Here is a 22,765-nt window from a genome sequence, read left to right as displayed (position 1 = left end):
GTCTCTTTTTATTTTTTTGAGTTTGAAGTCTGTTTTATCTGATATAAGTATAGCTGTTCCTGCTTTCTTTTTTGGTCCATTTGCTGGTAGGATTGTTTTCCATCCTTTAACTTTGAGTCTATTTTTATCTTTTGTAGTTAAGTGAGTTTCCTGGAGACAGCAAAAGGTTGGGTTTTGTTTCTTAATCCAGTCTGTGACTCTGTGTCTTTTTATTGAAGAGTTTAGTCCATTTACATTTAGAGTTAATATTGATATGTTAGCATCTGTATTTGCCATTGTGTTTGCCTTTCCTTTGATTTTATTTATTTATTCTTTTAATAACTTTTTTTGGCCTTCTTTTGTTGTTATTCGTCCCTCTGAGGTTCTGGCTTTAGGACTCCTTGTAGTATTTTTTGGAGTGGAGGTTTAGTCGTAATGAAATTCCAGAGTTTCTGTTTGTCTGGGAACGTCCTTATTCTTTCTTCATAGAGGAAGGAGAGCTTTGAGGGATAGAGTATTCTTGGTTGGCATCTGTTTTCTTGGAGTCTGTTGACTATGTCCCTCCACTCTCTCCTTGCCTGTTGTGTTTCTTCGGAGAAGTCTGATGTCAGTCTGATTGGTTTTCCTTTGAATGTTATCTGTTTTTTCCCTCTTGTCAGCTTCATTATTTTTTCCTTGTCCTGGATTCTTGGGAGATTTACTATTATGTGTCTTGCTGTATTTTTCCTTTCGTCGTAGAAGTTTGGTGTTCTTCTTGCTTCTTGTATATCAATTTTCAGCTCCTTCTTCATGTTTGGGAAGTTCTCTTCAATTATCTCCTTGAATATTTTCTCTGTTCCTACATCTCTCTCCTCTCCTTCTGGTATTCCTATAACTCTTATATTTCCTTTCCTCATGGAGTCAGATAGTTCCCGAAGTCTTTCTTCGGTCTTTTTCCTTCTTACTTCTCTTTCCTTTTCTGTTTTGGTTCTTTTTATTTCTGTGTCTTCAAGAGTGCTTATTTGTTCTTCCATTTCATCTATTCTGCTTTCATTGCTTTTCCCAGAGTTCTTTAGTGCCTCCATTAATTCTTTGATCTCCTGCATTTCTTTTACTTCCCTCTTTAGGGACTCAATTTCATTCTTCTGAGCGTTGATTATTTTTCCCTTATCATTGTTTTCCTTTATGACTTCTGTCATTTTTTTAATCACGGCAATTTTAAATTCTCTTTCTGGAAGGCTCAGAAGTTCTTCCAAGTCACTGTTGTTGCAATCTGGGGGGTGGTTTTCTTTTTGTGGTATGCTTTTTTCCTGAGGAGTTGCTAGGTTGCGTGTGGTTCTTCTACTCCCTACTGTCTGTTTTCTAATTTGCCATATGCATTGGGACACTGTGTTGCTGGGACTGGCCGGCATCTTGGGTGAACTTCTCTGCTCCCCTCTGGCTCCGCCAGGAGCCATCTGTCAATTTCAAGCAGTCTCTACTGAAGAAAGGTCCCTGTACTAAAATGCCATTGTGGGGACACACTCCCCTGCGCACCTGGTCTGCCCCAGCAGTGGGTTCCCGCTCCCTCTCTGGGCTTGGACTGCAGGCCAGAAGGGGCCTGACATGGGCGAACTTCCCAGCTCACCTCTGGCTCCTCCGGGAGCCTTCTGTTGGTTTCTGGCAATCTATACTAAAGAAATGTCCCTGTTCTAAAATGGTGATGCGGGATGCACTCCCTGCGTGCCCGGTCTGAGCCGGCGGTAGGTTCCCACTCCCCCTCTGGGCTCGGACTGCAGGCCAGAAGGGGCCTGGTGTGGGCGAACTTCCCAGGTAACCCCTGGCTCCTCTGGGAGCCTTCTGCTGGTTTCAGGCAGTCTTTACTGGAGAAATGTCCCTGTTCTGAAATGGTGATGCAGGACGCACTCCCAGCATGCCTGGTCTGCCCCGGCAGTGGGTTCCCGCTCCCCCACTGGGCTGGGACTGTAGGCCAGAAGGGGTCTGGCGTGGGCAAACTTCCCAGCTCACCTCTGGCTCCTCAGGGAGCCTTCTGCTGGTTTCAGGCAGTCTTTACTGAAGAAATGTCCCTGTTCTAAAATGGCAATGCGGGATGCACTCCCTACGCACCCGGTCTGCCCCAGCGGTGGGTTGCCGCTCCCCCTCTGAGCTGGGAATGCAGGCCAGAAGGGGCCTGGCGTGGGCGAACTTCCCAGCTCACCTCTGGCTCCTCAGGGAGCCTTCTGCTGGTTTCAGGCCGTCTTTACTGAAGAAATGTCCCTGTTCTAAAATGGCAATGCGGGACACACTCCCTGCATGCCCGGTCTCAGGCACACACTCTTTTGCGTGCCCGGTCTGCCCCGGCTGTGAGTGCCCGCTCCCCCTCTGTGCTTGAACTGCTGGTCAGAAGGAGTCTGGCATGGGTAAACTTCCCAGCTCACCACTGGCTCCTCCGGGAGCCTTCTGCTGGTTTCAAGCAGTCTTTTCTGAAGAAAGGTCCCTGTTCTATGGGGTGTTGGTGATTTTTTTTCTGGTCGCTAGGTGGCACCTGAGATCTCTCCTAGTGTCCTTGGGGAGCTGTTTTTTTCAACCTGTGGGACGGGGAACAGAGTGGGAGTGGTGGGGAAAGCCGCAACAGCTTTGTGGTGCTGTGTCTGCCTTGTGCCCCACCGTCGTGGGGAACCCACGCCCTGAATTTCGTGCCCCGGGTCTCAGTTCCAAAGCCCTCAGGTCCAGGATGCAGGCTGTAGCCCAGTTCAGTGTCCGCAGAAATGGCGCCTTTTGCAACACGCTCCCGTGTCCGGGTGCCTGGTTTCTGAATACTCAGTGAGGGACATTCACCTCAGTGAGGGCCCCCGCGTGTCTCCCCGCAAGCCTAGGTCGCAGGCGTGGGGACCTGGGCAGCTGCGATCTGAGTTTGCTTTTCAAGCATGCCGCGTTTGCTTTTCAAGCATGCCGCTTTTCCGCACAAGCTTACCAGCTGGCCTGGGGCTGTTTGTAGGGTTCCGTGAGTCTTTGTTTTTCTCTAATGGTGCCTGGAGCCATTCGCTCACCTCCACGAATCCTGCAAGGTTCTCCACAGCTCCAGTTCACGGGGTGTGGTGGCTGAAATAGTTCCTTTCCACTCACAGTCCTGCTTGATGAGTAGTTTCTGGTTATTGTCTCTTTTGCTGCACAGAATCTCTTCAATTTGATGTAGTCCCACCAGTTTATCTTTGCCTTCGTTATCACTGCTTTGGGTGATGTGTCTGTTCAGCAATCTTTAGAAGATTGTGATGATGATGTTCCTTTACAAAAATCCAATAAGAGTGACCAAGGGGCTTAGCCTCTTGTTATGGCTCCTGTTAAGAATTTTGCCAAACCTTTCTCGAATATGTCACCAGAGGAGCGGTGTTCAATGTTGCAATCTCCTTTAAACAGGGTCGTAGACAGTGCTCAGGACTCAAACCTGCTGTAGAGAATTTATGAGAGTTTACTTTAGGGGGTTAAGCTTCCCATGGACTTCAAATTAGGCCTCCCGCCCCTCTTCATGAGGAGGAGGAAAAGAAAACAACAAGGTCTCATAAAATATACCCTAAGGATGTGTCTTTACCTGACACTGGGGAGGAGGAATCTGCATTATCAGAAAGTTCTGTTGTCCTTATGGAAGATAATATTGCATTAGATCTTAAGGGTGAAGGATGGGTTGTAAAAAAGGAACAGAAAGAAAAGGGAGCAACAATAACAATAACAAAGAAAGCGGTCAATCCTGTTACAGACAGCAATCCGAACGACACCCAAATTGTATATAAAAGAGTTGACCTATGGAAACAAAATCACTCTCCCATGGAAAAGGCGATGAAAGCTACTCATGAATTTTACATGTCTTTTCCAGTAGTAATGGGTGATGATAATGCACCTGTATATGAAGGATTACCAATGTCAATTATGAGAGACTTTAAAAAGAGTGTTCACTTGTATGGGCCAACATCTCCGTATTGTGTGGAAATGCTTTCTAGCTGGTCTGACCAAGAGTACTGGATTGCCCATGATTGGCATTTGGTTTGTAAAACTACTCTTTCCCCAGCTCAATATATGCAATGGAAAACATGGTTTGCTGAGGAGGCTCATGCCACTGCCCGAGAAAATGCTAGAGATCCGCTAATGGCTCATATTAATATTAATATTTTAGCTGGGACTGGGCCTGCTGCGTCCATTGATTATCAAATTAATACTGCTTCACAATTGTCTCTTAAACAAACTTGGGATGCTGCTCTTGCAGCCTGGGCTTGAATTAGCTCTGGCCCGGCTGCACCTAGTTATACTAAAATATTGCAAAAGAATGATGAGTCATATGCTGATTTTCTCTCGCGTCTAGAAGACGCTCTTCAAAAGCAAGTCCGTGATCCTGATATACAAAATAGACTTTTAACACAGGTAGCATATGATAATGCTAACAAAGATTGCCAGGATGCCATATGCCTCATGCGGGACACAAATAACACCTTGGAATATTTACGTGTGTGCCGAGATGTGGGCAGTATAAAATATCAGGCACTTGTGGCAGCAATGGCTGCAGCATCCCTTCAACACACAATTACTAAAAACATGTTTTAATTGTGGAAAGACTGGTCATTTTAAAAGGGAGTGTCGACAGCCATCCACCATAAATTTTCAAAAGGGCTCCTCTGCCCGACCGCATTTTCTTTGTCCCCTATGCCAAAAAGAGTTTCATTATGTGAAAGATTGTAGATCTAAATATCACAAAGATGGCACACCATTGGGAAACGGGTTGAGTGGCCAGTCCCAGGCCCCGACAAATGTGGGACAGCGATTCCTACAGCAGTCCCACCAGCAGAACAGGCACCAATACCCAATAATGCAACAAACAGCCAGTTCTCCGTCTTATCACTCAGTCCCGCCACCGGCGGCAGCGCAGCAGATTTAATTTCCACTGTTGATGTTACTTTGCTGCCCAACTATGGCCCTTACAGAATTCCCACTGGATGTTATGGTCCTTTACCACCAAGGACTGTGGGGCTTATTTTAGGTAAATCTAGTTTAAATATGAAAGTGTTAAATGTACTGCCTGGCGTTATAGTTTCTGACTGCCAGGGAGAATTGCAAGTGGTGGCTGAGACTAAAATTCCCTGGGAAATTAAAAAAGGAGATTTAATTGCACAATTTCTCTTGCTTCCTCATGTGCCTATTGGTCATTCTAAAGTTAAAAGAAAAAGCAGTTTTAGTAGCACAGAGACTGCTGGAATTTATTGGTCAGAATTGTTACAAAAAGCTGAACGTCCTATGATGCCTTTAATAATAGAAGGACAAACTTTTACAGGATTAGTTGATTCAGGTGCTGATGTTTCAGTAATTAGCAATAATGAATGGCCTGACAAGTGGCCGGTAAAGACTACTACTACTGATATGACTGGAATTGGCTGTGTCAGCTCATGCAATTCGTCAAAGTGCTAGGGTGTTACAATGTTAGGGGCCTGAGGGTCAGCTAGCTACTTTTCAACCTTATATTCTTTTGGTTCCTTTAAATTTATGGGGGAGAGATTTGCTGCAGCAATGGGGTGCTCAGCTACAAATTCCTATAAACAATTCTGTGGTTCAAAATATGATGTTTAAAATGGGATATATACCTGGCAAAGGTTTAGGCAAAAATTTACAAGGTAATGCTCAGCCCATTGCACTGGACTTACAGTCATCTTTTCCACAGGGGCTTTGGTTTCTCAATTATAATATGTTCCTAAAATAGTATGGAAAACACAAGAACCTATTTGGGTCAACCAATGGCCCCTGTCTAAGGAAAAGACCCAGGCTCTCCATACTTTAATTGCAGAGCAGCTTCAAAAGGGCCACATAGAAACTTCTCTCTCCCCTTGGAATTCGCCTGTGTTTGTAATTAAAAACAAATCAGGCAAATGGCGTCTTTTAACAGACTTAAGACAAATAAACGCTGCTATGCAGCCTATGGGGGCACTTCAGTCTGGCATTCCTGCTATTGCAGCAATTCCTCAAAATTGGCCTATGACTATTATAGATCTCCAAGATTGTTTCTTTACCATTCCTGTCCATCCTGAGGACGCTGTTCGATTCGCCTTTACAGTGCTCTCTTTAATTAATGAACAGCCTGCCCAGCGATATCAATGGAAGGTGCTGCCTCAGGGCATGGCAAATTCTCCTACTATGTGTCAATTTTATGTTGACAAGGCTCCAGTTAGTTCACAGCAGCGATTCCCAAATGCTCACATTTTACATTATATGGATGATATTTTAATAGCTGCGGACAGTAAATCTGTCCTTTCTCAAATTGTACAGTTTTTATTAATGGAACTTCCAAAGTTTGGTCTTTTAATAGCTCCCTAGAAAATTCAGACCTTATCACCTTTTGAATATCTCAGTAGCCTTGTTGACCTACACACTGTGCAGCCTCAGTGCATGAAACTACAACAAAAACAGTTAAACACTTTCATGATTTTCAAAAGTTACTTGGAGATATTAACTGGTTACGCCCTACGTTGGGCATCCTGGAATTGGATATATATTAAAAATTCAAATTCTCAAACTGTAACTCCATATATTGAACCCATTGCTCAAATTATTGTTAGAGGAAGGCTCCGTGTTAAATCCATATGGGACTTTGACCCCTCTGTTATTATTTTGCCATTTTCTTCCTCTTGGTTTCAACGGATTCTTCCCTTGTCAGATACACTGCAGCTTGCATTGGCCGATTATCCTAATTATATTGGATGTCACTACCCTGCTGGAAAGTTATGGGATTTTCTCAAGTCCACAAAATGGATAATTTCTGACACTGTTGTTCTTGAACCTATACCTGGAGCTCCTATTTATTTTGTAGATGGGTTCTTCTTCCAGTATTGGAGCTGCTGTGGGGCCACAGATTCAATTTTTAGTATACACTTCTTATTCATCTGCTCAACAAGTTGAATTATTTGCTATACTTCATTTTTTTGCAGCAACTGCCTCCTGGCCCAGCTGACATTATTACTGCTCTTTATATGTTGCCCAATTGGTTCCTCATCTTGTTACAGGTACTTTACATTCTAAACACCCTGTTCTTGCCTCCTTATTACAGCAGCTTCAATCAGCACTGCGATCTCATAATTATCTTCTCCATATTGCACATATTCATGCACATTCCAGCCTCCCTGGACCTCTATCTCAAGGCAACGAAATAGCTGATGCATTGACTAAACAAATTTTTCCTGTTTTTTCTTCCCCAGAAGAGGAGCATGCTGTTCTGCACTCCAATGCTTTTCAGTTACATTCTGCCTATCATATTCCTTTACATCAAACTCGTTGTATTCTCCAGGGATGTTCTGCCTGTGCACCATATCTATGCCAGACCTCTCCAGCTGGAAGTAACCCATACAGTTTGTGCCCTAATCAGATCTGGCAGATGGATGTTACCCATTTCCCTGCTTTTCGCTCTTTATCATATTTACATGTTACTATTGATACCTTTTCAGGTTTTTTATGGGCCACAGCCCAGTCAGGGGAAGCCTTTGTTCATGTTCAAAATCATTTATTCTCTTCCTTTGCTGTTATGGGCCTTCCCATGGAACTCAAAACAGACAATAGTCCTTCTTACACTTCTCATCATTTCTTTGATTTTTGCAGGGAATGGCAGATTCTTCATCTTACAGGTATTCCTTACAATCCTTGCGGCCAAGCCATTGTTGAACATTCTCATTGTACTTTAAAGACATTGCTTTCTTTAATTATAAACAGAAAAGGGGGAGCACAGGGAGGACGACATCGCTGGATACAAGAAACCCTGCTATCAGCTCTTTTTACTTTAAATTTTCTGAATTTACCACAGGGGGATCCCGTAACACGCAGCAGTAAACATTTTGCTACTCAACCAACATGCAGTGTGCAAGAACCAGTATGGGTGAAAACCCCAGGAACAAATGTGTGAGAGGTGGGGGTGATGATTTTAAAGGGAAAAGGCTATGCTTCTGTCATTTTAGATGGATCCTCTGAAACAATATGGACACCTCATCGTCTTGTCCAACCCCGGATCCCGGCCCTCCAAGAGACCGCCTCAGACTCTGGACAACATCACCATGGGAGACCCTCCGGCATCTCCTCAGCCAGTACTGTGGGAGACACAGAAGCCATTGATCCAAGGCATGGCCCGTCTTTCATTGAAAAGAAAAAAGAAGGCCACCAATAGTCCTGTTGTGCCCATTACATGGGGCAGTGTCCAGGCACTCAGCAACCACAGTGAACGAGTTCTCCACAACCAGGGAGCTCCAATTAACCCGGAAAATATGTTCCTTGCTATGGTGGCAGTAATTACTTCTGCCTCTGTGGTAGGTGCCAACTACACATATGTATATTGGGCATACATTCCACATCCCCCATTGCTACAGGTGGTGGAATGGGGACACATTGGGGCTGTTGTTTTCACCAATGACACTCAACACATGCCTGGTCCATGGTCAAAAGAGGGACCTTCTCATCCTGATGAGGAAGGTGTAGCTTTAATTTTACCTTAGGATATGAATATCTTCCCTTGAGTGCTGGTATAACAACTTGTATACCCACTGCCCCTCAGACCTGGGTTAATATTGCTCCTCCTATTAAAATCAATGATCGATTTGGCTCACAGATTTGTACACTTATGGATATGTATGTTGCTCTTTCTTTTAACTTTACTGAAATAAATACAACATTCAAGGCACTCAGCAATAAACCGATTTGTCAGCAAATTTCATATAAGAATTATACATATTCCCCTACTTTTTGGAATCAGTGCCATGGGTTAAAAGGGAAATTGTTAAAATCAGGAAAGTATGTTTTTGTTGATTGGGGACCTCACGGGAAGTTTTTGACTAACTGTTCTGATGACTGTGGTCCTACAGTTTGTGATTATGTTACAAATGCAGTTTGGAATGTGCCAAAGAATGGGACTGTAAAAGATACGAAGCAATATGGACTCATGGCTTGGCATGATGGAGGCATGGCACCCCCTAAGACCTCGTTTGTCACTTGCTTCTGGATGATGGAGACCTGAACAATGGGACTTTTGGAAGCTAATAGTCGCCACCACCCCTATGCAATTTTGGAAAAGCAACTTCTCAGGAACATCAAGTTCTATGTCTCCTTATCACTTTGTACATAATACCAGTTTCTATATACAAGCTTGTGTTCAGATTCCCTTTTGTAATAGCTATTGGCACTGTTTCCTTTGAAGAAAAAGTAAAAACTGTAACATGTAATGATTGTTCTTTATATTCCTGTGTTAACTCATAGGCTAAGTTTAATATTAGCTGACATTCTCTCATTGTGTTACAAGCTAGAACACACTTGTGGCTGCCTGTAAACCTGACCCGACCCTGGGAGGAATCTCCAGTGACTGGGACATTACTTAAGGTGATTGGAAAACTCCTCCACTGCACTCGATGTTTTGTGGGATGGCTTGTGCTTGCCATACTTGGACTGATTGCGATCACAACCACAGCAGCGGTTGCAGGAGCAGCACTTCATACTGCAGTGCAAACCCATGACTTTGTTGCTAATTGGTCTCATGAATCTCCACTCCTCTGGCAACAAGAAGTCCGCATTGATGAGATTTACAAGAGCAGGTGGGGGAGTTACAACAGACTGTTCAATGGTTAGGTGATCAATTTGTAGCTGAGCAACAACAAATCATGTTACATTGTGATTGGAATGTTAGTACTTATTGTGTAACTACTGTACAGTTTAATACTGTTTCTACTTCTTGGTCTCAGATTAAACATCATCTTAATTGTGTTCATGGTAATTTGTCTTTGGATGTGAAGTCTTTACATAATCAAGTACTTCAAGACTTTTCTAAAGAACTGCCTACAAATTCTATTGATGGATTAGCTGAGGATATTGCCAATGCTCTACAAGGCATGGGCCCCCATTAATTTGTTCAAAGTCTGACTCATAGTGTTGGTAGTGGAATTATAGCTATACTAATATGTGCTTTGTTGTTTGGAATAGGGTACTACTGCCTCCGACGACGGACAAGCTTCCAGTTCGACGCCACTAGATTGATGCTTGAATTATTAAAGACAAAAGGGGGAGATGTTGAGAGAGACCCCGTGCAGTGAGCAGAAGGGCCTTGACCTGAATCCCTAAGGCATGTGAAAACACATGCATCTCAGAGGAAAACCTCTGAGTGACAGGACCTGGTGTTGAGTGCCCGGAAAGAGACCTGTGTGGAGTCAGGCCTCTACATCTCCACAGTCTGAGAATAACAAAAATAATGAGTGGATTTCCCAGGCTCTAGCTAGGGGGCGATAAGATTATGTGTGTGAGAACTAACCACCTGGTACCCTACTGTCTGAAGTAAATATATAATAGTAAGAAAGTAGACAAAAGCATTCATATCTGTTATCATTATATGGTATGTTTTGATGTTACACTTGCTGCAATTAAAATAGTATATAATGAGCACTAAGACAATAAAGATTTACTGCATGCTGGACATGACAGTCCCCCATGTCTGATTTCCCTTACCATCACATTCCAGGTCCAGGACTCACTAGAAGTCCACACAGGGAATATATACCTTCTTTCCCTCATTATTCTAAAGCTCCACCTGTCTCTATGTGATTGGTTAGTTCTCAGTGGTCTCACTTAATCCGCTACTGAGCAGGGGATCTTCACATTCCTTATCTCCTTACTGAATGTCCTGTTGATAAGAGTTAGCAAATTTGTCTTTCCCCATTTGTTGCAGCTTCCCCCTTGTTTGATAGATTTATCTTTATGACCCAGTCTCCCAGATGAGCATCACTGCATTTTAAGGAAAAGAAAGTCAAACATCAGCTATTGAAGAAAAACAGGCTGGCGCCCAGCAGTCTCAGTGCTGACCCCTTCCCATCTCACCCTAGAATAAATATCCCTGCACTATGTCAAAGGGCAGGAGGGTGGTCTTCCAGACGATTTTGCTGCCCTCCTCATTTGTCAACAAATTAAACCACTCTCCTTTTCCCCAAACTCCGCCTCCCATTATTGGCTGAGGGAAAGTGAGGCCAACATTTGGTAACAATATTGACCTTAGTCCTGAGCCGTTTATTATTATTATTATTATTCCCACCAGCACTGTCCTTGAAGCTGCCTAACTCTCCCTAACTTGCCCTAGGATTCAGTATGTTGTGGTATTCAACAGTATCTCCAAGGTGTGCCTGTACCACCTTTTATTTGGTGCAGGTAAGTACACCTATTAAAACAAAGAAATGTATTTTGCTAAGGCTGCTGTTTGGAGCTGGCCCTACGCCCACTATGGCAAACCTAATAAAGATAGGAGGTGATCACAATTGGGGCTGGGATAGAAAACCACTTGTTACAATATGTTTAAGAACATGTATCACAATGAAATAAACCTATTTTTTATCTCCAGAGATTTTTTTTGTATTTTGTTTATATCCAAAGGACAATTGAAAAGTGAAGGTAAGTAAAGGACAGTGCACAGACACCAGCGGGCAGAAAGAGCTGCAAACGTAAAAGGTTTGGGAGAAGAAACACCTGCACAGTCACAGGCAGGCAGGAGAGCTGCCTCTAGTTCCAGGGTTCATTGTAATCACAAAAATAATCAAGATCATTTCAGAAAATGGATATGTGCTCTTCAATACTGAAAGAGAATTACTAAGTGATATGCAAGAATCAAAACTTTAGAACTATGTAAATAACCTTTTTTAATCTAATCACAAAATGACACAAGTTCACTTGAGAAATTTGTCAACAGAAAAAACATGAATAACAAAACAATCACCTCAGCCTGCTTAGCTCATATAAAAATTCTTGATACAAAAACTATAATCATTGAATTGTAAAGATTCTTGTTCTTTTCCAGTACTTAAGGAAAACAGGCACCTGTCACTGCAAATGTCACAATCTTTCTGTCTACAATAATGATGAATAAGCACCCTACCAGTTGTTCTATAAAATTAATTACCTGCAGACCCAAGTGAAAGGCGACTTTTAGTGTTGTTACATGTATGACCTTATTTTCCACAATGTGGAAACCATGAAAACTCAATACCAAATATTGGGAACAAACAGTAGAGGAGGTTCACTCTAAACCCACCAGAACAAAGTGGCCACTGAGGATGTCCAAGCAATAGCACATACATTATCCTGGACTCAGAGAGAAAATAATGGAACAGTAACCCACACAGATCAGCTCTCCAAATATTCCAGATGATTTTGAATATTATCTACTATAATATTCTAAATTATTTAATGTAAAATAAATGATCACTATATCTTCCATTATATCAAAGATGCCAATTTTTCAATTGGCCTCAAATAGTAAAGTCTGCATCTAAGAACATGACCAAATAATTACGCTTATACAACATCAAAACAAACTTTGAGGGTCTCCCTGGCATACTAGAGGCTAAGTCTCAGCGCTATCACCACAATGGCCAACAAGACGGCCTGAGTTCGATCTTCAGCCAGGGAGCTGATCCACATAGGACACAGCAGGCCTCTCCTGTCTTGCCCACTGTTCCCCTGAGCAGTGTATTTCAGTAGATCCATCTGTTCTGCTCCCCACTCTGTCTCTGGTGAATCCTCTCATCCCCCACACCTCTGGCCTGCACCCCAGCTCTTCTACACAAAAAATAAATAAAATCTTTAAACAAAAGGAAAAACAAACTTGAATTAGAAGTTGGTAGAGTTCTTGTATGAATAAATAAATACAAATGCATAAATGAATGAAAATAAATCCAAAAAAAAAAAAAAACAATGCCTCAAAGCTACAAAGCACAGCAATGGCACCATGATCCCAAATGTCTATCATGTCTGGTTTGGAGAGCAAAAGGATCAGTGTGTGATGGCTGGAAGTACTGGCTTCCTCTCTGTGGACACTTGGATTTACAGTCTGGGGAAGAACTGAGCCAGAAGCCAAGTCATACATGTTTCCCATTCTGCTTGCTCTGCAGCTCTTCAATAATATCATAAACAATAAAGTCCATATTTTCTACTTACACTGACATTCAACCAATGGTAGCTGTAAGTTTTTTACATTTTTTAAAAAAGCACAATAAATTTTAAAAAGGCTGTGTGTATAGCCCAGTCTCTGGCAGACTGCAGGCACTTACCAAACCCTTGCTCTCTCTACCTTGAGTGTTCATAGTCTTATTATGGAAAAGAATACACACTCTCCAATGCTGATATAACTGCTGAAAAAGAGTTATGCACAGACATCATCATTAAATTGGAGTCCACTTATGGAGATATGCATACTTTATTAAAACCCAACGGATCATTCTCAGAAGTGCCTATAAAGGCACGCCCTGTCCTGCTTCCTTCACTTTATTACACCTCTCAGATACTGCTTCTCACAAATTGAAGGTGTGTGGCAACTTGTACTGGGATAAGTCCAGCAACACTATTTTTGAAAAAGTATATGCTCACTTCATGTCTCGGTCATATCTAATTAGGGAAGTTGTCGTTAGACAAAATAATATTGCACACTTAATAGACTACACTATAGGAGGGACTGCAGGGATGGGGTTGCAGCGCAGGTGGGAAGAAGTGCAGGTGAGGGGCGAGGAGGGGCTGCAGGTGCGCGGGGGAGGGGGGGGCTGCAGGGATGAGGGAAAGTGAGGAAAACCCCGAACATGGTCATGGGGGCCGTGCCTGCCCGTCCAGCTGAAGTTGAAGTTTAGAAAATTAAACTGAAACAGAGGCGAATATCCCACATCTCTGAAACTACTATTACCCTAAAATTTTCGCAGCCATTGAAACAGCAAGTCGTGTCCATGTGCATTAAAAACACGCTCAGGGGCCTCCCTGGTGGTGCAGGAGGTTGAGTGCTGCGCTGTGAAGCTGTCCACAGCCTCTGCAGCGCCGGTTGGATCATGGCCGGCCAGTGAGGGTCCCACATGGCGCGCAGACCCTACTGCCGCCCGCTGCTCCCCTCAGCAGTGTATCTTGTCAGTCTGCCTGTTCTGTTCCCCGCTCTGTCTGATTAATCCTCTCACCCTCCCGCGCATCTGGCCTGTACCCTGGTTCTTTTATAAATAAATCTTTAAAAAGAAACACACACTCAGGAATACTTACCGGCGACCACAGAGGGCCCCCGAAACCCGCTGTTCCCCCACAGTGAGAGAAGGGGCGTCCCGCTCCACCCACCCCGGCTTTAAGGACCCGGCGCCTCCTTATTATTCCCCGCGTGCCCGCATTTCTCCGCCTCACCACCAGGCGGCGCGCGCCCCTCCGCTCCTGTGCTTCTCCTTCCTGGGCCCCCTGGCCCCGCTCGGCTGGGCATGCGCTCCCGGCCTCCGCGTCTCCGCCACTTCCGCTCCCGCGTCAGCGCGCAGTGACGTGACATAAACACGGAAGGAGGCGGGGAAAGACCTAGGAAGGAGAGGCTCACGGGGCAAACCAGGAACGGACCAGTGGCCCGCGCCGCCTCGTGGCTCGGAGGGGCGGTGCGGCCGAAGCAGGGATAATGACGGGCGGAGGCGCCAGGGCCAGGTTGGGAGGCGCAGGGAGAGGACCGAGCCAAGAGGCCAAGAGGCGGGTCCGCCGGGCTAGGGGTAGACGCTGCCGCGGTGAGTCGGGGGGCGGGGTGGGGAGGGAGGCCCGCGCAGAGGGGGAGCAGGAAGCGGGGTGTTTGTGATGTCACAGCCTTGAAGATGGGAAGATAGAATAACATGGAGGCAAGTACCAGCTGAAATAGGGATTCTCATTCATTCAGAGAAGAGAACAAATTGGTCTCACCCTTCTGCAGGGAACTTTGAATTTAGCTATTAGAATTTGGAATATTATATATGTGCGTATGTATTAAAGGAAATAGTAATGCAATTTTTGAAAAATGACCTAAGGAAATGCTTGGAACAAAATTAAAAATCTTAATTTGTAAAAATGCTAACCAGTACTTTCTTATACTAACAAATGCTGGAAACAATCTAAATCAAAACTCCAGGAGACAGTCAATATATGACAATAAATGTAGCAATTAGATACAATAACTCTGAAAAGTTTTCAATGACTTGAAAAATACTTATGTTTTAATGTAAAATGAAAGAAGAAAGATATAAAATTGTAGGCATAGTGTTATTCCAGCATGGATAGAAAATATTAACGAAATAATATACTGTGCATGTAGAATAGAAGAGAAGTAACTTTGCATTGAGTGGAATACTATACAACAGTGAAAATACTGAGAATCTAGCTAAATCCAGTATGTGGATCATCTTACCTACATGTTGAGTGAAAGAGTTGAGATATAAAATGAACACAATATGATTGATTTAAATTTTAAATACCAGACAAAATTAAAATCATGTGTTAAGTATACAGTTAGTGAGACACACTTAGGTGATGAATTATCATGAAGGGCAAGGGAAATACTTATAATGACAGCCACATATTTGTACTTACTCAGAGAGGAAGATTATGATACCGTGTGGTCTTGTGTTTCTTCACCCAGTTAATGGAGTTCATATGGTAATTCTAAAATTTCACGTTTATACTGTCCGCCCTTGCACACAGGGGTTTCAACAGTGAGTCTTCCCTGAACCTAGTCTTCCCTTAACCCAGCTCATCTCTTATAATTACTCCCGTTACCTCAACTTTCCGAGTGACTCTCAGTGGTCAGTGCCATCCTGTTTAATGTGCTGTTTACCCAGTTGCACGCAACAGATACAGCACCCAGAGGAAACATGGAAACTGTGTCCCCTTCTTCACTGACATCCAACCAGCTGCCCCTGTCCCATGGGAATCTTGTGATCATGACATGGGAATAGAGGATATTACCACGTATGTATGACACAGACACCCATGAAATTGATGGATGGTCTGTTACTACCTTACTACAGGTTATTATCTTACTGAAATCAGGTTATGTTCAAGTCTGTGATGGTTATAGATCTTTTCTGGTGATTTCTTTTTTCTAAACACACTCTAAAGGTATGATTTAAGAAAGAAGAGAGCTGTATTTTGGAGTTGATTTTTTTTTTTGAAAAATTTTGTTTTATTTATCCTTTGTGCTGAGCTATAATTTATAATATTTTTTAAAAGATACACTTTATTTACTTGTGCTACAAGAACTAGGATGGGGCCTCCCCTGGTGGCGCAGCAGTTGAGTGCTGGGCTGCGAAGCTGCCCGCAGCCTCTGCAGCACCAGTTTGATCCCCAGCCACCGGCAAGGGTCCCGCATGGTGCGCAGACCTCTCCTGCCATGCCCGCTGCTCCTCTCAGCAGTGTATTTCGTCGGTCTGCCTGTTCTGTTCCCTGCTCTGCCTCTGGTGAATTCTCTTACCCTCCCGCGCTTCTGACTGTACCCAGTGCTTGTATAAATAAATAAATAAATCTTTAAAAAAAAAACTAGTTTGTAGGCCAGAGTGACTGGGGGTGAGAGGATTCACCAGAGACAGAGTGGAGAGCAGGACAGGCAGATACACTGAAACACTGAGGGGAGCAGTGCGGAGACAGGAGCAGTCTGCTGTGCCATGTGGGTCAGCTCCCTGGCCAGGGATTGAACTCATGGTGCAGTGCTGAGACTTAACCCCTGCACCACCGGGGAGGACCCCATAATTTATAATCTTAAGAAATTTGAACATGTATTAATGATTTTCTTTTCTTTTTCTGAAATTACAGAAAGGAATAAACAAAGTATATGTGTGGGGAATAAATGTAAATACAAGATACACAGGAACAAGTGTTGATTGATTACAATTTCTACTTGCAAAGTCACTGTCTCACTCAAAAGGGGAAGAGTCCACATTTTTTTAATTAAAGGGGAGACTAAAAAGTAAGTTTAACCTGATGGTTTTGCCACACCTCCCAGTGTATTAATCCTAAGCCCTGATCAGTGGTAAGTTAGGAACTCCTGATGTTGTCAGGGAGCCCCCATGGAGTGCATGGGAACCAGGGACTAGCTTCACTTGGGCTGTATGGGGACAAAGGGTGAGCAGGGCCTGATTGATGGAGGACACACACCCCTGCTGGGGTGTCTGCCAGTTAATGGTACATTATAGTACCAATCTACTTGGGAGAAGACGTGGTTTATTTACATTGAAGGCATCTGTTTTCCCAAGTTCTGTGATCGAATCTCTGATTCTTCAATTAGAGTTTACTTAGCAGTATCCCAGTTGCTTTTCCTAATTACTTTTAACTTTGAGTCTCTTGGCGCTCCTGCCTGCTGTCCAATGTGTACAGCTGTCTCTGCACAGAGCAGAGGCTCCCCCAAAGGGAATCTAAAAGCTACTCTCACCCACCCCAACAGGAATCTGGGAGCCCAATACCCCCGTGGTGTGTCACAAGGAGTGTGTCATTAATTCTGACCTGCTCAGGACACAGACTCTCAATCAGAGACAGGGGGGACGGCTGTATTTGTATAAGTGCATATAGAGGTTAGCACGTAGATGTGTATTTGCTATTTTTTAAAAAGGTACAACAGTGTATGAAATTGTTAATTGGACACTGGAAGATACACTGTTCATTCATAGAGCACTTGAATCAGACAGGATCCCATGACTGGTGCAATGACAGGTCTCTCCTGGTACCCCACCCCCCAATGAAGATCCTGATCTCTTGCGCTTGACAAGTCCGTCTTGTGTATTCTAAGGCAAAGAAAGAATATTCCTAAGAATATAACATGGAAATGAATGACTAGGGTTTAACAAAGCAGAGCAGGTGGTGTCCACCCTTGCCAATCTCCCCAGATCTCCAGACTCTGCATCAAAGTGTTACAGGGCAGGGAGAGGGGCAACCCAGACCCAGCAAACCTGCATGCTCTAAATAGGTTCTGCCATCCGCTGCATCAACACAAAACAAATGAGACTTTAGTGGGAAAGAACTTTAATACAATTAGTAAACAATACAGGAAAGGCAAAGAACATAGTTTCTAAATCAAGCACCCAAAGTTACCCGCCCCCTCATGGGTAAAAGTCCACCAAAATGGGATTGGCCCAGAGCACCACCTGAAAGCTGCTACAAATCTAAGGAATCTTTCAGTGGGGATCCACAGAAAAGGATCATAAACAACCAGACAAGTCTGGGAGGAAAAGAGCAAAATCAAAATAAGGTGAAAGCTGCCATTTTTATCCTCCCCACGGGTCTCTCACCCACATCTGTGTCAACCCGTTCACAACCAAAAGGCAAGCACGTGTCTCTTGGCTCCATGTGCCTCCTCCAGGTCTCCTTCTGGCTCCCCATCCTGCTTCCTTCCTTCCCAGTCTCTTCAGCTTCTCTTCTCCCTGCTCAGCTCCACCCTCTTTTGGGTAGAGCAGAAATGCTGTAACCTCCCCATTTCCTGAGGACCACCCTGTTACAAAAGGACTTGCTGACTATCCTAGCATCCCCTTGCAGAATCTTTCCCATCTCCCCCTTTTTTACTCCTTTGTACACAAGCCCCTGCCCTCTACCCAAGAGCAGAACAGGGTGTCGCAGACATGAGTCGCTGCCCTCTGCAGTGTGTGGACAATTAAACCATTTCCTTCGCCAACTCTGTCTCCTTTTATCGCCTGAAGGAAACCGAGGCTAGATCACACCAAAGGTGACTTGGGATATAACTGCCTCCTGTGATGGAAACAAAAGGAAAACTAAATAACAAAGATCAATACAATATTTAAAAAAACCTTTTGTACCTCAAAAGAAACCATCACAAAACAAAAAAAAAACCCGAATTGTAAAGGTATTTGCACACCCGGATGTCTTGACACAGACTTCAACTTCAACATCCACACAGACTCACATCCAAGAGCAAAGAAACAAATGACCCCAACAAGCAGTGGGCCAAGGAGCCCTTGGTAACTTCTCCAGGAAGACACCCCATCTCTGCAGCCACAGGCAGACACATGAACATCCCCGATACAAGGAAATGCAAATGACCCAACCCAGACACCCTCACCCTGCGAGAGCCACGGGGCACCAACCCTCCCTGATCAGGAAACGCCGCACCTCATGGAGAACAACTGAGAAGCACCAGGTACAGTCACTGAGCTGAGGCCCAGAAGCACCCCTGCACCCTGCCCCACTGTGAAGACATGAACAGGAAGAAAAAAAAATGCTGACCCCAGAAGCATCGGGAGGAGACACCAAATTTCCCCAGGATGAACCCCTGTTGCTGGGGGCCCCCAGTGGAGCTGCCAGCCTGCTCAGGGGTACTCCCACTCCAGGGGCCCAGGGCAAGGGGTTCATGGAGGAAACTGCCATGGGGGCCGCCCGCCTGCCCAGGGACGCCCCCGAGGCTCAGGGCAAAGGGTTCACGGGGGTGGGGGGGAACCCTGGCCGCGGGGGCCCACCTGCTTGCCCAGGGGGGCCCGCGTCAGTGGGGCTCAGGGTGAGGGGTTCACAGGGAACCCCGGGCACATGGCCAACCACCTTCCCAGGGGCACCCCAGCCCCAGGGCCTAGGGTGAGAGGTTTAAGAGGGGGGAACCCTGACCAGGGGACATCCCGAGCAGAACTGCACACCTGCCTGGGGTGTCCCAGCCCCACGAACCCAGGACAAGGGGTTCACTGAGGGAGCCAGATGGCTGGCCCCAGCCCCAGCCTGGAGGCTTCCTGGGTGGACCAGAAGGCTGACTCCAGCTACAGCCTGGTGACTACCACAGTCAACAAGAAAGTCAGCCCCAACCCCAACCTGGAGGCTGTCTGGTCGAGCAGAAGACCAACCCCAGCCCCAACCTAGCCTGGAGGCTTCCTGGGTGGACCAGAATGCTGGCCCAAACCCCAGGCTGGAGGATGCCAGAGAAGTCCCGCCCAAGGCCCAGCCCCAGCCTGGAGACTGCTGGCATCAACCAGTATGCCAGCCCCATCCCCAGCCTGAGGCTGCCGGAGTTGACAAGAAGGCCAGCCCCAGCCCCAGCCTGGAGGCTACCAGGTTCAACTGAAAGGCTGGCCCAAGGCCCAGCCTCAGCCTGGAGGCCACCGGGGTCAAATAGAAGGCTGGCCCCAGCCCTAGCCTGAGGCTGCTGAGGTCGACCAGAAGTGGGGTCCAAGGCCCAACTACAGCCTTGAGGCTACTGGGGTTAATCAAAAAGCCTGTACCCCCAGTTCTTGTATACATACATAAATCTTTTTAAAAAACAAAGTTTACAAATCATGTTGCAGAAGGGGGCTCCCCAGGGAAAGGGAAGGTTCCAGGTTCCCCACCCAGAGTAGGGTGGGCCTGAGCAGGGAGGAAAAAACCTGAAGAGGAGACTGAGGAGAAAGAAGAGGATGGAGGGTGAGAGGGAGACCTGGAGGAGGCACATGGAGAGAGAGACATTGAAGAAGTTGCACTCGTTTCTTTTTTTTTTATTTTTTAAGAGGTGTGTTTGTTTATGCATACAAGAGCTGGGGTATAGGCCAGAGGGGTGAGGGTGAGAAGATTTAGCAGAGACAGAGTGGAGAGCACAACAGGCAGACCCACTGAGAGCCACTGCTGAGGGGAACAGCAGGGAGACAGGAGAGGTCTGCTGTGCCCTGTGGGTCAGCTCCCTGGCTGGGATGGACTCAGGCCCCAGTGGTGACAGCCTGATAGTGCTGAGACTAACCCCTGCACCCCCCAGGAGGCCTGCACTTGCTTTTTAGTCCTGCATTGGTTGAAATAGAAGTGGGTGAGAGACCCGTGGGGAGGTGGCAGTGGCAACTTTTATCTTGATTTTGATTTTCCTATTTTCTTCCCAGACTTGTCTGGCTTTTTCTGACACTTTCCCATGGGTCCCCACCAGGAGGTGCCTTAGACTGGGGCAGGCTCTCAGGTCTCAGCGGCCCTGCTCTGGGCCAATCCTGTTTGGCTGGGCCTTTACCCACCAGGGGACAGGTGACTTTGGGTGCTTGATTTGGAGACTTTCTTCTTCCCCTTTTCGTTGTTGCACACTGATTGCATTAAAGTTCCTTCTCATGAAAGGTCTTACACACTAGAGGATGTCTTGTCTTGATGCAGTGGGTGGCAGAACCTATTTAGGGCACGTCTGGGGATTCTGGAGTGCCCCTCTTCTCACTCCTGTTACAATATGCATCAAATCTTTGAGTCTTCACAACAGATTAGAGTTAATTCTAGAAATATAAATACTGTTACTATTAAGAATCCACTGATAGAAAATGACACTAGACAAATGAAAAGCATTTCCTCACCTCTACATACATAAAAATATTCTAAGATTTTTAAACTCACTGTGATCAAAACTTTTAGAAAAGCAAGATTAGAAGAATGCTTCCTGAATATTATGAAGATTATATTTCTTGACTCAAAAGTAACAAGAGTTAAATATTAAACCCTGAAGGCATTCAATTTAAAGGGTGGGGGGGATAGTGGATGGAGGACTGTGGGTGTACTATCTCAGTGAGATGTGGAAGTTTCCGAAGATTTAATTAGAATTAAGCCCCTCCCTGGGGGCACAGGGGTTAGTCTCAGCACTGTTAGCAGCCACTGTGACCTTAGTGCCATCCCTGGCCGGGGAGCTGACCCACAGGGCACAGCAGACTTCTCCTGTCTCCTTGCTGCTCCCGTCAGCAGTGAATCTCAGTGGATCCACCTGTTCCGTTCCTCACTCCGTCTCTGGGGAGTCCTCTCACCCCACCCCCGCACCTGTGGACTGCATCCCAGCTCTTGTATGCATAAATAAGTAAAAATAGATCTTTAAAAATAAAAATGGTGGGGCCTCCCTGGTGGCACAAGGGGTTAAGAGGCAACCTATGAAGCTGTCCGCAAGCCACTGCAGCACAAGTTTGATCCCCTGCCAGGTAGCTACCCACACGGCGCAGCAGACCTCCCGTCTCACTCGCTGCTCCCCTTAGCAGTGCATTTCAGTGGATCTGCCTGTTCTGCTCCCCACTCTGTCTCTGGGACGTCCTCTCACCACCCCCCACCCTGCACCTCTTGCCTACACCCCAGCTCTTCTATGCATATATAAATAATATTTTTTAAATAATATTATTTTATATATTATTTAAAAGAAGCCAATATTTAACATAAACATTCCTTTAGAAGTCTCCACAATTGCACTTGGCTGAGAGTTTTCAAACACATGATATCTCAGTGAACCGGGCGGCATGGAAATGTCCAGTGGTTCTCATCCTCAGATTGATTTAAAAGCCCACCATTTCCAGCCTGGCTGGGGGCACGACACTCTAGAGCATCACCCTCTCATCTTCCCGTGGTGATTAATTATGGATATTGAAATCATCGGCGGCTTTTTCGGACCATTATGCTATGAGAATAACATCAACCACAAAAGGAAACCTGGAAAAGCCTCAAACACGTGGGGATTAAAAACATGCTTCTCACTAACCACTGGTGGACAAGAGAGTAAAGCAAGCACTTTAAAATGCCCAGAGATAAATGAAAATAAGGATAAAAGTTATCAGAATTCATGGGCAGCAACAAAAGGTATATCGAGAGGAAATTTAATTAAAATGTAGGTCTACATGAAGAAAGAAGAAAATCTCAAATGACCAACTTACCCTTACTCCTAAAGGAACTTGGAAAAGAAGAACAAAGCCAAAAATTAGCAGGAGAAAGGAAATTTAAAAGTTAAAGCAGAAATAAATAAAATAGACACTAAAAAGACAATACAAAAGAACAGTGAAACCAAGGGTTGGTTCTTCGAGAAGAGACAGTTGACAAACCTTTAGTCAGGCTCGTAAAGAAGAGAAAACCTGGGCCTCCCTGGTGGCACAAGGGGTTAAGAAGCAACCTATGAAGCTAGCTGCAGCCACTGCAGCACGAGTTCAATCCCCAGGCCAGGGAGAAACCCACATGGCGCAGCAGACCTCTCCTGACTCGCCTGCTGCTCCCCTCAGCAGTGTATTTCAGTGGATCTGCCTGTTCTGCTCCCCACTCTGTCTCTGGTGAAACCTCTCACCCCCCCACCTCTGGCCTGTACCCCAGTTCTTGT

This window comes from Talpa occidentalis, unplaced genomic scaffold (genome assembly GCF_014898055.3).
Source record: "Talpa occidentalis isolate TD23 unplaced genomic scaffold, MPIMG_talOcc4v2.1 talOcc4.8, whole genome shotgun sequence".
Taxonomy (NCBI): Eukaryota; Metazoa; Chordata; class Mammalia; order Eulipotyphla; family Talpidae; genus Talpa; species Talpa occidentalis.
Note: the sequence above shows the minus strand (reverse complement) of the source record.